The following is a 15001-nucleotide window of genomic DNA, read 5'->3' on the forward strand; positions in this document are numbered from 1 at the left end:
TCCCTGGACACTATGGGCCAATTTAGCACGGCCAATCCACCCTAACCCGCACATCCCTGGACTGTGGAAGCAAACTGGAGCACCAGAAGGAAACTCATTCCGACACGGCGGGGAGAACATGCAAACTCCACACAGTCACCTGAGGGTGGAATTGAACCTTTTTAATCAAATGTATTCTCCACTCCCACCTTCCATGAATTGTCTACTTGAAAACTACAAAACAAGAGACCAGTTTGGCTCAAGACCTCTTTGAACAGTTCAAGTAGTCTGTTTTTCTAATCCAATATAAATACCTTCATAATAACAGAAAATAAAAATTGCAGAAGCTGGCTTATAGCATGGGCTGAAGGGCTAAAAGTTAATGATAATACTTGACAGCTGCATGAGAAGATAGGTTGTGTAAGATGGGCTGAAGGGCTAAAATTGTTGATGATACTGTACAAGCTGCATGACCTTGGATGAGTCTGGTTAACATTCCTTTAGGGGCTGAAGACGACACCTGCAGCTTGTTTTCCTGTAGCTGTGTTTTGTCTTCTGTATCTGCTTTCTTTGTGCTGGCTGTTTGTCACAAAGAGAGAGAGAGAGTTTCGTTCCAAATTGCTGGACTTCGTTTCGGCTCAGAATCGTGAACAGTGCCAGGAACGAACCTCAGCCTCCAGACCAGCCATCGATTTGAGGGGTCCCCGACAGGCAGAAGAACATGAGACTCGTTGCTTCTTTTTATTCTCTTTTCCATTTATTATTACCACTGTGATCATTTATTGTTGCCATTATAAGCATTATTCTTACTTAGTAAACATTCATATTTAAGCAATCGCTGTTGTCAAGCCTTCTCAATTATGTTTAAGTGAATTTGAAAAAAAAAATTTGGCTACACGCTATGAGCCAAGACAGCTGGAAATCTGAAACAAGAACAGATCGCTGGAGAAACTCAGCAGGTCTGGCAGCATCTGTGGAGAGAAAGCAAGAGTTACTGTCTTCGAGTCATAAATATGTTTAGCCTGGTGTGTGAGAAACCGGAAACCCCACAAGTGGAAGTTTTTTTTAAAAAAAATCCTAATTGTGAAGCTGCCTAAAATCTTGTTATAATTCCACTTCAATTCAGCTTCCCCAGGTTCTGAGTTTTGATTTCTCTCTCCAGCTTTCTCCGTGTTGAATCACTTTTCTTTCACCCAACGTAAGGTCGCAATAATTTTTTTTAAATTAGGAAGCTGAAATAAAGATCGTGCTTGCACTCAGCAGTAATTTACTCAAAGGGTAGGCATATTTGTTACAGATAGATAGACAATGTATGCTTGGGGAAGAGGACAGGGATTTTTGCAAGGCACAAATTATGTAGCTTTGTCCATGGAAAAGATGTAGTTATTTTCTAATCAACCCACTCAGGCATGTTAGGATGCACCCCAGAGCAAGGTCAAGTTAACCCCTAGTTCCAGGCCAGCAAAGTGCTGCTCTCTCATTAGAGAGAGAGAGACAACTGATGGTGGTTTAACCTGAAGGTCACCGTGCCAGAGGTGAGGGGCAAAGTTGAGATGGTGGGACTTTCGTGGCAACTTCAGTGGGAATTGAACTTACAACTGTTGGTCTCAACCTGCATTTCAAACCAGCCATCCAGCTAACTGAGCTATCACTGTAAAGTGATGGAAGGTGTCATCAGTCATACTCAATCAAGGACAGTCTTTCCATTGGAAGACCAGACATTTTGGTCAAAGGTGTTTTCCTGCATAAGCTTCTCCACAAGGGACAAGTGGTACTACATAGTTACAGTTACTTGTAGTGTTCTGCAACAGTTCCCATCCTTCATAATGCCAGGAGCAGGCAGAACCTGGGGAATGATATTGGATGTTTGCAGTCTGAGGGTCTCCACACAAAGAATGCCATCAGAATGAGTGTGAAATTAGATACATTTCTTCCCCCCACTTTATCAGGAGTTGTCCCTGAGGATATGATACAGACACCAGGGAAAATGGCTTGGGGTGATTATCACAGGAAGAAATGAGGAATGGGTCAGACCTGTATCAAGAGTGCCTTGCACCAGAGGGCTAACTGTTTTAATTTTAACCTATTTTTCTAATTAACCCGAATCAGGGCTCCCAGTCCACAGGTAGGGACACTACCCCCCCACTACGGAATGGTCCACAAATTTGTGTGTTTGTGTGTTATTCTTATGCAGGGGTCATTCTAACCATAGAATCCCTACATTGTGGGGAAGCAGGCCGTTCAGCCCATCGAATCCACATGGGAGCATCCCCCCACCACCACCCCTTACTCCTAAAACCCATTTCTCATGGCTATTGCACCTAGACTGCACATCCTTGGACTGTGAGAGGAAACCAGAGTGAACCCAGGCAGACATGGGGAGAACATGCAAGTTCCACAGAGGATGGGATCGAACCCAGGTCCCTAGCAGTGCTAACCACTGAGCCACTTCCCTGTGGTGTTCTAATTTTAGTAAATGTGTTGCCAAAGTGATCATTATCTGCTGTAGAAATAATTACAGCATTTGGACAATAATGGCAAGGAAGAACAACAAAAAGTGAGATATAGTGGCAAGGAGAAAAAAAAGCGGCAACTTTATTCAGATTTAAGAAGGTTTGTGAAAGTTGGGTGAGTCAAGGATGTGAGAAGACACCTTCCTCTACTAAAAAGTTTAAATCATATGGTGTATGTTTGCTTTGTAAACAAAAATGTTTTGACTTGACTATTACAGAACCTGCAAGAAAATTGAACATGTACCTTTGTAACAGTCTTCATATTTAGCAAAGACGTTCCACATCAGATATGTTGTTTCGTAATGAAGGGAGTGAATTTAGGAGATGGTGGATGAGCAGCTTTGTCTTGGGTTCTTTGAGCTTCTTGGTAATTATTTGAGCTGCATGCCACCTGGTGAGTGGGGATCACACTCCTGACTTGTAGAAGGTGGAGCGGTTTTAGGGAGAGGTGAGTTAATTGCCACAGAATTCATAGCTGTTCTTGTAGCCACAGTATTTATGTGGCTGTTCCAGTTCAGTTTCTGGTCAACGGTAAGCCCCTGCAGGATGTTGACAGTGGGGTATATAGCAATGGTACAATGAACTAATAATTAGCAAAGACTGCTCTCTCCTCTTGATTTGATTTATTATTGTCTCATGTACCTAGGTACAGTGAAAAGTTTTGTTTTCTGTGCAGTACAGGCAGATCATAACATACAAAGGCACAGGGTGATTGAACAGAGTGAGGCTGCAGGGAAGGTGCACAGAAAGCAAGATCAACATTAGAATTGAAATTTGAGAGGTCCATTCAGAAATCTAATAACAGCGGGGAAGAAGCTGTTCTTGAACCTGTCGGTACATGTGTTTAAGGTTTTGTATCTTCTGCCTGATGGAAGAGATTATATCCAGGCTGGAAAGGATCTTTGATGATGTTGGCTGCCTTTCCAAGACAGTGAGAAGTGTAGGTGGAGTCAATAAATGGAAGGTTGGCTTAGTTTGCTTTAGTTGATGCTAAAAGTTTGTAAACCACATGGAAATAATTTTTAATGCTCTCAGACACATTGTGTGCAGTTAGACGTACAAAATGACTGCCTGATTATTACTCAATACTTCTGAACTGATCTGAGGTCAACATTTCAGTGCAAGTGTCACTATTCAGGTGAAGCTATTTACACTGATGGTCAGATGTGGAGCATCTGGTCATTCTTTTCCTTACGTGGCCTGTATTGTTTTTGTTCACAATTGTGTATTCAGAACCAGAAAAGACATCAGGGTCATAGAAGCCTGCTCCCATCCTCGGCTAATGTCAGCAATATATTCAGTCAATTTCTGGATGATGCAAAAATGGCATGAAATTTTGGCAAGTGTTTCTTTTTCAGGCACCGCAAAGTTGTGGGGTGAAAAGAAATGAGTCTTCAGTTAAAACAGATAGACAGCAGCTTGCAAAGGACAGCTTATTTATTGTCACATGTTTTTTCCGCTGCTGCTCAAGATAAATGTCTCCCACTGGGGGTTCTCCAGATTAATTTACTCTTACCTTCTGTATGTAGATCTTCAGAAATCCATCTACTATATCAATTTTAATAAAGTGGACGGTTAGATTTGAGTGCAATGATTTGTTTTATTGATACACTGTTGACATGTGGTCAAATGCATGAAACATAGTTGAAAAACAAGGAGCTGATAAAAGATAGAAACAGATTGCATAACATGAAATGAAATCTCAATACTGTTCAGCAGCATTGCTGTGCTAAATGTACCAAATACTGCAATAAGATATTCCTGAGTAAAATCAGAGGGAGTATGGCTTGACTCTGTCGGATACTGTCCAAATTTAGACTTCAGTGTCCTGACGCTCCACGAGGCTGTGATATCATCAGCCAGAATTTCAGGGTGAAATGAGCTGAATTCCTGTAAAAAAATGGAGTGTTTTTTTTAATCATTTCTTTTTGTAGGATGTAAGCATTGCTGGCAAAGCCAACATGGGTTGCCCATCCCGAATTGAGAGGGTGCTCCTGAGCCCATTTCTTGGATTGGCATGGTCTGTATGATGTAGGTACACCCACAGTGCTTTCAGAAAGAGGGATCCAATGTTTTGATCCAGTATCAGTTAAGGAACAGCGATGCAGTCCCAAGTCAGGATGCCATGCAGGTTGGATGGGAACCTGCTGTAGCCGATGTTCCTAAGCATCTGCTGCCCATTTGTCCTTTCAGGTGGGTCTGGAAGGTGCTGTCGAAGGAGGCTTTGCAATGTCTCTGCAATGCCTCTTGTATATGGCACTCATTGCTCTGACTGCATGTGAGTGATGATTGGGGTGAGCATTTAAGTTGGTAGAAGGTGTACTTTGTCCTGGATGGTGTTGGACTTCTTGAGCGTTGTTGGAGCTGCACTCTTCTTGGCAATTATTGAGTATTCCATCACACTTCTGACTTATGCTTTGTAGGCAGAGGGCAGGTTTTGAAAAATCCTCTTACTCGCTGATAACTTCCAGCCCCTGACCCGCTCCCACAGCCATGGTAATTACATGGCTGCTCCAACTCATCAACGTAACCCCCCAAAACATTGACATTGGCTGATTCAGCAATGGTAATGCCACTGAATATCAAGGGTCTCCTGTCGGGAGACAGCCATTGCCTGGTATTTGTGGGGCATGAATGCTATGTGACATTAACAGCCTGAGGCTGAATGCTGCCTGGGTCTTGCTGCACCTGGACATGCCTACTTCTGAGGAGTATCTGAGGAGTCAAGGAACAATGAGCAGTCATTCCCAAGCAACAGTTTGCACTTCCCAACTTTGTGACTGAGGAAGGGTACTTGCTGAAGCAGCCATTGATGGCCAGGCCTGGGTCACTGCCCTGAGGAATTCCTGCAGCAATTCCCTTTGGCCTCCACTGAAACCACACTCAGAATGGAGACGCATCTCTTCCAGTTCACTTAACAGTTACCACATCATTTGAGATCTCCTGTTGAACTAAATCTACTAAACATCGGCAAATAGCAAAATAAATGGATAAGTATGGGATCAACTGACTGTACATTTAAACAATTTACTGATACATTGGATTGTCATTAGGATCTAAAAGACTTCTGGATTTTGAAGTTAATAAGGTCAACTCTCCATTCCATATGCAGAATTCCACACTGTAGCCTTTTCTTGTTCTTAAGTAAGATGATCGCCTAGTGGTATTACCACTGAACTGTTCATCCAGAGACCCAGATAACATTCTGGGGACCTGGGTTTGAATCCCGCCACGGCAGATGGTGGAATTTGAATTCAATAACTATCTGGAATTAAGAATGATTGCTGTGAATCCATTGTTGATTGTTGGGGAAAAACCCACCTGGTTCACTAACGTCCTTTAGGGAAGGAAACTGCCATCCTTACCTGGTCTGGCCTACATGTGACTCCAGACCCACAGCAATGTGGTTGACTCTTAACTGCCCTCTGAGCAATTAGGGATGGGCAATAAATGCTGCCTGGCCAGCGATGCCCTCATCCCGTGAATGAATTTAAAAAAAAGTAGAACTGAACTAGAAGCCGGAACATTAGGAATTATAACGGTGTATTTCTGACCAGAACAGAACCAATCCCATTTTGACTTTGTTGCCTTTTTGTTAGGACTCAGTCATGGGAATTATCTAAAAGAGTAAAGGATTGAATGGAATCCATAAAAGCAGGTGCTTTCCGGTGTTTGAGAGGTTACTGTGAGCAACCAGACTTACAAGGTCAAAGTGTAAGACGTTTTGAACAGTGGCAATGGATTGATTGTGCATTCCTATCGACCAGCATACTGTGGTATTGTGAATTCTGCTACTGTCATATTTCAATAGATTAAAAAAAGGATGCATCCTTTCTATTGATTCACCATGATTATCTGCTTTAATTTGAAAAATATGTCTTGTCACGCTCAAATATCCCATCTGGTGTTGTCTAATCGTAGTCCTCACATTAAAACTCAGCAATGCTGGTGGAGCAGTGTCAGGACTTTTGCAATTATATTTCCTGGCTGATACTCAGTTCCACTGATTGCAATAGGACTAAGTATCAAGGCGGGTATGTGATTGCATTTATCCCCAATACCTCCCATTCAATGCAGCGGTTCAGATCAAATTTCAATCGCATGTTACAGCAGCATTTCACTGATCTGTAGCAACTGAGCTAATAAAATTCATCAATCTTGACACTATATTTATTTTCAATGTCTTCCCTAATCTCATCCCAGGATAAATTCCAGCCCATAATAGGGTCTGCTGGGAGCACAGTGTGTTTCTGAGCGAACGGTTCATTGTAGGTGTAGAGGACCCATTTTCAGAAAGCAGATGTTTTGATGGTCAAATCAGCAAGGATGTTCCAGCAGCTGTACTTGGTGCCAAGAATTCTGTAGTTCTTGTAGGGCCAAAATTCCCCTTTGGTGTCTTGGTTTCGGCTCTCAGCATCACTCGCAACTGGTGTGGTACAATGAGATAGTAAGAACTGCCGATGCTGGAGTCTGAGATAACAAAAGTGTAGAGCTGGAGGAACACAGCAGGCCATGCAGCATCAGAGGAGCAGGAAGGCTGACGTTTCGGGTTGGGACCCTTCTTCAGAAATGGGGGAGGGGAAGGGGGCTCTGAAATAAGTAGAGAATGGGGGGGATGATAGCAGGTAGGTAGTGGTGGGGATTGGTCAGTGAGGTGGGAGGAGCGGATAGGTGGGAGAGAAGACGGACAGGTCAAGGAGGTTGGGATGAGAGTGGGGGCTGGTCTTGGAATGAGGCCGGAGGTGGGGAGATTTTGAAGCTTGTAAAGTCCACATTGAGACCATTGGGTTGTAGGCTTCCAAGGCGGAATATGAGGTGCTGATCCTCCAGTTTCCGGGTGGAACCATTGTGACACTGGAGGAACAGCACCTCATATTCCGGCTAGTGTGGTACAATTCTCTGTTACGAGTTTCCTACTCCTAATCGAGCGGTATCCAGTGATGCCCTGAGAGCGGTGATATTCAACACTATGCTGAGAATGTTTAGCGTTTGTGCGGTCACACAGAACACTGCAAAAGGGGCATCTTGTCTCGCAGCCTGTTAACATTATGTACAGCTCCTTGGATGGGTCTATGGGTCTTTGCATTGACATCATTTGCCCAACCCTTAATCTGTTTTACAGGGCAATCTGCTACTTTGCAGATAAAGCTGGTGACTTTATTCTGGGTAAAACAGGTCAAAGTCAACCTTTGCAGCTCTGGAGGTAATGGTTGCCAGCTGAATCTCAGATCCGAGCTTTTTCTTAAAGCATCTGAATAACACAGGACACTGCAACCTCTTTAGTCTGGGATAGAATAAAGATCTAACTTTTTTTTAAATTAGAAAGCTGAAATAAAGGTTGTGCTTGCACTCGGTAGTAATTTACTCAAAGGGTAGGCATATTTGTCACAGATAGATAGACAATGTATGCTTGGGGAAGATTTGCAAGGCACAAATTATGTAGCTTTGTTCATGGAAGAGATGTAGTTATTTTCTAACTGAAATATTTTTAAAAAATTTTTATATTTTTAATTTTTCTTTAAATTTTAAGTTCCGTATTCCATGTAAAACCACTCTTGGTAGCTACCTTGACCAGATTGATGAATCTTTTTCAGAATGTCCAGTGCAAGAGAGCACAACAGGCGCTGTTCTCCATCTGTTGCTGCACAGAATTCTGTGACCTGCTTTCTCAGACACGTTTGCTCGTAGGACACTGTGCGCCAGTGGTAATTGTCAAAGGTGCCCTCTTCTTTCAAATGCAACATAAACTTGGAAGTTTTTCCGAAATTTGAATTTCCGACCTTTGCCGTGGTACCTCATGTGGTCCACAATCTCTGGTCCTAGCTTCTTGATGACAGCATTCATCAAAGCAGTTTCCAAGCGAGATTTACAGAATAACTTTGCCCCTCGGTTTGGTTTGGTCCTTTTCTTGGCAGACGTTCTTGAAGCTTTTTAGAGTTCTGCTTGTTCTTCTTGTTTCTCCTTCATTTTGTTCTTGTTCTTCATTTTCTCCTTGTTCGGCAGCCCCGATGCGTCATTCCTCTCTCTTCCTGTGAACTTGTCCTGCATTGCTTCGAATTTCCCACAGGCCACACACGTGGATGCTGTACTCCACTTGGAATTTTTCATTGAAGCTGAATTCCTCATCGCCGTGCCCTTGAATTTTCCCATCCACTGTTCTCAAAAGTTCTTGGAAGTACGTGGAATCGTAGTAGTCCCGATTCCTCTGCACCAATATCCTCCACAAACTCATCGCACCACCTCGCCCTCTGTTAAGATGTTGCTTTTTTTTTCGGAATAATGCGAAGGAAAAGCTTTTTCAGGATAGAAGTCTGTTCTGCGTCGTCGAACGATTTTCTGTCAAAGTGATCTTTGGTGACTTGGAATGTTTCCATTTCCACTCGGAACCAATCTTTGCCAGCGAGAATCCTCATTGATTAAATGGCATATTCTGAATGAGATTCGTCTCCAGGTCACTTCACTCCTTTTAGTTGGTCTGTATTACTAACATTGAAAGTATTTTTTTCCCCCACATAACCTCAAACTCTTTCCAAAGCTCAGCATCATCCATACTCCTTTTCTCCCGTCTGCACTCGTGCAGAAGCACGTTGACCTGCTCTTCAATCTGGTTTTGCTAACTCGCTTCGATTTCATTCAAGAGACAGTAGGAACTGCAGATGCTGGAGAATCTGAGATAACAAGGTGTAGAGCTGGATGAACACAGCAGGCCGAGCAGCATCAGAGGAGCAGGAAGGCTGACGTGTCGGGTCTGGACCCTTCTTCAGAAAATGAAGAAGACCCTTTATGAAGAAGGGTCTAGGCCCGAAACGTCAGCCTTCCTGCTCCTCTGATGCTGCTTGGCCTCGATTGCATTCAAATTCTGCACATTTCTGCACCTCTGGACCGCCTCGTGGCTTTTCATGTCCAGGTACACTGTGCGCTCAGTGATGACTGAGTCGATACTGGAGACAAAATCAGCCCTGTGCTTTTCGATAAGGACCGCGTTATAAGACCATAAGACATAGGAGCAGAAATTAGGCCATTCGGCCCATCGAGTCTGCTCCGCCATCTGATCATGGCTGATAAGTTCCTCAACCCCATTCTCCCGCTTTCTCCCCGTAACCCTTGATCCCCTTGATAATCAAGAACCTATTTATCTCAGTCGTAAATGTACTCAATGACCTGGTCTCCACAGCCTTCTGTGGCAGTGAGTTCCATAGATTCACCACTCTCTGGCTGAAGAAGTTTCTCCTTATCTTCATTCTAAAGAGTCTTCACTTTACTCTAAGGCTGTGCCCTCGGATCCTACAAATGGAAACATCTTCCCAACGTCCCTCTGTCCAGGCCATTCAGTATTCTGTAAGTTTCAATTAGATCCCCCCTCATCCTTCTAAACTCCAAGGAGTATAGTCCCAGAGACCTCAAACGTTCCTCATATATTAAGCTTTCCATTCCTGGGGACCATTCTCGTGAACCTCCTCTGAACCCGCTCCAGGGCCAGTACATCTTTCCTGAGATATGGGGAGCCCAAAACTGCGCGCAATACTCCAAATCTGGCCTAACCAGGGCCTTATACAGCCTGAGGAGTACATCCCTGCTTTTATGTTCAAGTCCTCTCAAAATAAATGCCAGCGTTGCATTTGCCTTATCGCTGGTGCAAAAATAATCTTCCAACTCCTGGAGGGCTTTCTGTTTGCTTTTCTCCAGCAATTGCATCTGGTCCCTTTTTGAGCATGGAGCTACCCTTTCTGGGGTCGCTTTTTGCATTGAAGATTTTGTTTTCTTGCCATTTGTGTGTATCTCTGTTCCTCAGTTACCACCCCAGGTCGGTGTACTTAACGGAGAGCCCTTTGAGTAAACTTTGGTCGCCAGCTGTTCCTGAAGCTGAAAATGAAAGTTCTCGTATCTCACCGCTTTGCGCAGAGCCTCGGTCCAGTCAGGGAACTGGGAGAGATGGTCGGGAGCTTGTGTTTGTTGGGTTTGGCTGCAGAACATGGCGTTGACTTGCTTTTGCATGCCCAGCGCCGTCAGCAAGCACAAAGATGCAGGATGTCCCTGCCAATCCTGTCTCCCACTGCCTTCAGCGCAGCCGTGAAAGGGATGTTGGAGACTCTTAGAGTCCCTACAATGTGGAAACAGGCCCTTCGGTCCAACAAGTCCACACCGACCTTCAGACCACCCACCCCCAATCTACACATCCCTGAACACTACGGGCAACTTAGCATGGCCAATCCACCCTAACCTGCACATCTTTGGACTGTGGGAGGAAACTGGAGAACCCGGAGGAAACCCACGCAGACACGGAGAATGTGCAAACTCCACACAGTCAGTTGCTTGAGGGTGGAATCAAACCCAGATCTGCTGGTGCTGTGAGGCAGCAGTGCTAACCACTGAGCCACCGTAATGTTCGATTCTGTTGCTTTGCACTTAAACACAGCCCATCCCTACCCAACTTCAGCATAACAGCTGACCTACACAACAGGCTGCCGCACAAGTGGCAGTGGTGGGATTCGAACCCACGCCTCCTCAGAGAGCAGAACCTGAATCCAGCGCCATAGACCGCTCGGCCACACTACCACAAAATTATGAAGAGACAGGAGCCCGTTGCGGTCTTTCTCTGTCTACGTCATCGACAAAGACGAAGAGGGCCTGACGCGAAGCCTTTGACAGAAACTTTCGAAGGTTTAATACAGCCGTTGGTTCCTGGAAGAGATAATGTTCCTGACTCCCAGGGGGCACAGCCCAGCCAGGCCATTGGGAATCGCTGGCGGGAAATTGCCACACCCCATGTCGGAGTGGACGAAGAAATTGTGACGCTGCTCCGAGATGCTGAGGGGCATCGTTCAGACCCTTAGATTTGGAGATGGGAGCAGCAGCCCAGGCGAAGGAAGGGAAAACATCGGTATGCTTTCAGTCGCCAGGTTTTTTTTCCTATTCATTTCTGGGATGTGGGTGTCGCTGGCTGGGCCCAGCATTTATTGCTCGTCCCTAGTTGCCCCCTTGGGAAGGTGGGGGTGAAATGCCTTCTTGAACCGCTGCAGTCCACCCGCTGTGGGTTGACCCACAATGCCCTGGGGGAGGGAATTCCAGGATTTTGACCCAGCGACAATGAATGAACGGCGATATATTTCCAAGTCAGGATGTTGAGTGGCTTGGAAGGGAATTTGGAGGTGGGTGGTGTTCCCATGTATCTGCTGCCCTTGTCCTTCCAGCTGGAAGTGGTTGTGGATTTGGAAGGTGCTGTCTGAGAATCTTTGGTGAATTTCTGCAGTGGATCTTGTAGATAGTACACACAGCTGCTACGGAGCGTGGGTGGTGGAGGGAGTGGATATTTGTGGATGTGGTGCCAATCAAGCGGGCTGCTTTGTCCTGGATGGTGTCAAACTTCTTGAGTGTTGTTGGAGCTGCCCCCATCCAGGCAAGTGGGGAGTATTCCATCACACTCCTGACTTGTGCCTAGTAGATGGTGGACAGGCTTTGGGGAGTCAGGAGGTGAGTTACTCACTGCAGAATTCACAGCCTCTGACCTGCTCTTATAGCCACTGCATCTATGTGGTGAGTCCAGTTGAGTTTCTGGTCAATGGTAACCCCCAGGATGTTGGTAGCGGGGGATTCAGTGATGGTAACACCATTGAATGTCAAGGGATTCTCTCTTATTGGTGATGGTCATAGCCTGGCATTTGTGTGGCGCAAATGTCACTTGTCACTTGTCAGCCCTTGTTTGCTTCCTTGAAGCCCTGCACTCGCTCGAAGCGAAAGCGTGGGTGCCACTTCTTCGCGATGGAGTGCAGGGCCCACAGCAGGAAGGTGCAGCCCTCTCTACCATCAGGGAGTAACAGCGGCATAGCAGAGTGATACAGGGACATGTTGACAATCCTGCTGGAAGGAATAGGTCAGCATGCAGGAAAATAACTGTCATGATGTCTAAGGGATGGTACGAATTAGCAGGGATCTCCTCCAGCTGGAGAAAGCCCAAGTCTTCCCTCTCTTTGTTTCCCCAGTTGACCTTTGTAAGCCAACGAGTCCTTGAAATTTCCTGACTTTGAGTTGACCATCATCAGATTCCAGAGGAAGTAGTTTGGGATATCTCGAGGCGAGCTCGGCACCTTATTCTGAAGTGCCTCTGCACTCAGGTTGCTGAGAGAACAGCTTCTCCTTGTCTGATGTCTCCAGCCCCAACTCCATCAGGAAGTCTTCCACACGAGATTGCTCATCCCACGTTTAGGGAGCAGGGCTGCTGGAAGGAGGATCCGATCCTGCTGGGATTTCCACTTCGGAAGTTTATTTCGCGAAACTGGATTGGAGTTTGGGATATCCTTCTGGCAGGGGCTTGTGTGAAGTCACGCCGAGCTCAGAGTGTGGAAGGGAAATGCCTGATTGTTTGCGTTTTTGGAACTCGGGGAGATTTTTCTTCCCCTTCTGCACTAAAGGCATCAGGCTCCTTCATGGTGCGCTCCTTAGGAAGTGAAACTACAGGAAGTGTTAACAATGTTAAGTTCTGCTGATCATTTAGAGAAACCGCAGAACTATAAGTCCCAACATTAAAACAGTGCCGTTGATTCTGATTGTTCTCACCATTCCACAGCGGAAAGGTGCAGAACATACTCTCCTTGTTGCTATAACTGAGTAAGTTTTAGCTTTGGACAACATTAAGCAAGCAGTAGGAGTCTAGAAGGGGAGTTGAGGAGAAATGTTTTCACCCAGTAGGATTGGTGGGAGTCTGGAAGTCACCGCCTGGTAGGGCAGATCAGACAGAAACTGATGGAGCATTGAAATGATATTTAGATTGCATTGCCTTAGGCTCCGGGGCTGTGGACCAAGAGCTGGGAAATGGGATTAGTGCAGTCAGATGTTTGATGACTGGTGTGGACATGAATGGCCTTCGCCTGTGCTGTAAAACATCTATGAGTCTGTTCGTCAGTTATCCAATTTGTATCGCATCTGAGTTTTTGGAAGTGCAAGCTGAGCAAGGCATCAAATTAGTTTGACGTTGCTCTCTTTTCTAACATTGCCTTTCAAAGTTAAAATAACATCTTGGGCTGATTAGGTCAACTGATTTCCACACGTTCCCTGCTGTTAGTAGGCCGAGCAACTTTAAACACTTTAACAGGAAATCCAAGATCACTGTCCCTGTTCCGTTCAATGTGTTTCTACATGATGGCACTTGCAACTTAACATGGTGTTAGGATATCGCTGCCAGATTTAACTGGCAGGTAACAGATAAAGACAACTTGTAGCCTTTCAGGCTAAAACCCAAACACCCTGAGGCAGGTTCAGCACGGTTTTGTCAAAAGCGAAGCAGTATTTGACAAACTGACAAGCGGTGGATCAAAGGGATTTCTCAAAGGCGTTCAATAAGGTGCCTCAATAAAAAGCTGACGGGGCTGAAAAAGTGTTGGGGGAGGGGTGATTCACCAGGATGTTTAGAGAATTTGGATAACTGACAGGAAACAGAGTTCAGGTTGGTAAAACGGGTGGAGTGACACAAGGTCAGTGTCGGGGCCTCAGGTACAGGAAAGGCTCTCATATCTGGAAATATCTGGAGTTCTCAGGCAAACAGCAGTCAGAAAGGAGTCTGCTGCACATGGCAGTTCTTCCACAATACAATAGTCAGATCCAAAAGGAGGAGGTGATGGCCTAGCGGTATTATCGCTGGGCTGTTAATCTAGAGACCCTGGCTTCAAATCCTACCATGGCAGATGGTGGAATTTGAATTCACCTTTTAAAAAAAAGTCTGGAATTAAAAGTGTAATGATGACCGTGAATCCATTCGTTAGAGAGAAGAAGGTTAAGAGGTGACTTGATAGAGACATACAAGATGATCAGAGGATTAGATAGGGTGGACAGTGGGAGCCTTTTTTCCTCGGATGGTGATGGCTAGCACGAGGGGACATAGCTTTAAATTGAGGGGTGATAGATATAGGACAGATGTCAGAGGTAGGTTCTTTACTCAGAGAGTAGTAAGGGCGTGGAATGCCCTGCCTGCAAAAGTAGTAGACTCGCCCACTTTAAGGGCATTTAAATGGTCATTGGATAAACATATGGATGATAATGGAATAGTTTAGGTTAGATGGGCTTCAGATTGGTTTCACAGGTCGGCGCAACATCGAGGGCCGAAGGGCCTGTACTGCGCTGTAATGATCTATGTTCTATGTCAATTGTTGGGTAAAAACCCATCTGGTTCACTAATGCCCTTTAGGGTAGGAAACTGCCATCCTTACTTGGTCTGGCCTACATGTGACTCCAGACCCACAGCAATGTGTGCTTGTTTCGTAACAGCCTTCTGGGCAAATTAAGGATGGGCAATAAATGCTGCCTGGCCAGTGATACCCTCATCCTGTGAAGGAATAAATGGTCAAGGAGATATGCAACCTTGTAAAGGCATAGTGACTGACGTATTGGGATGGGAGTAGGTTTTCTGATTGTTTGGTCACCTCTCTCTTCCTTTAATTCAAACCTCACTGACGGTATTGATGAATCACAGAGTCTTCTCAAGTAACTTACTTACCTCAATGTTAAGTTCACTGGTG

At 45.2% G+C, this 15001-nt stretch overlaps 1 pseudogene; it reads right to left on the reverse strand.

Moving 5' to 3' along the window:
- Positions 1 to 6631: 6631 nt before the first annotated feature.
- On the reverse strand, positions 6632 to 13074 carry LOC125486944 (annotated as a pseudogene).
- Positions 13075 to 15001: the final 1927 nt, after the last annotated feature.

Source organism: Rhincodon typus, chromosome 35, assembly GCF_021869965.1.
Source record: "Rhincodon typus isolate 14 chromosome 35, sRhiTyp1.1, whole genome shotgun sequence".
NCBI lineage: Eukaryota > Metazoa > Chordata > Chondrichthyes > Orectolobiformes > Rhincodontidae > Rhincodon > Rhincodon typus.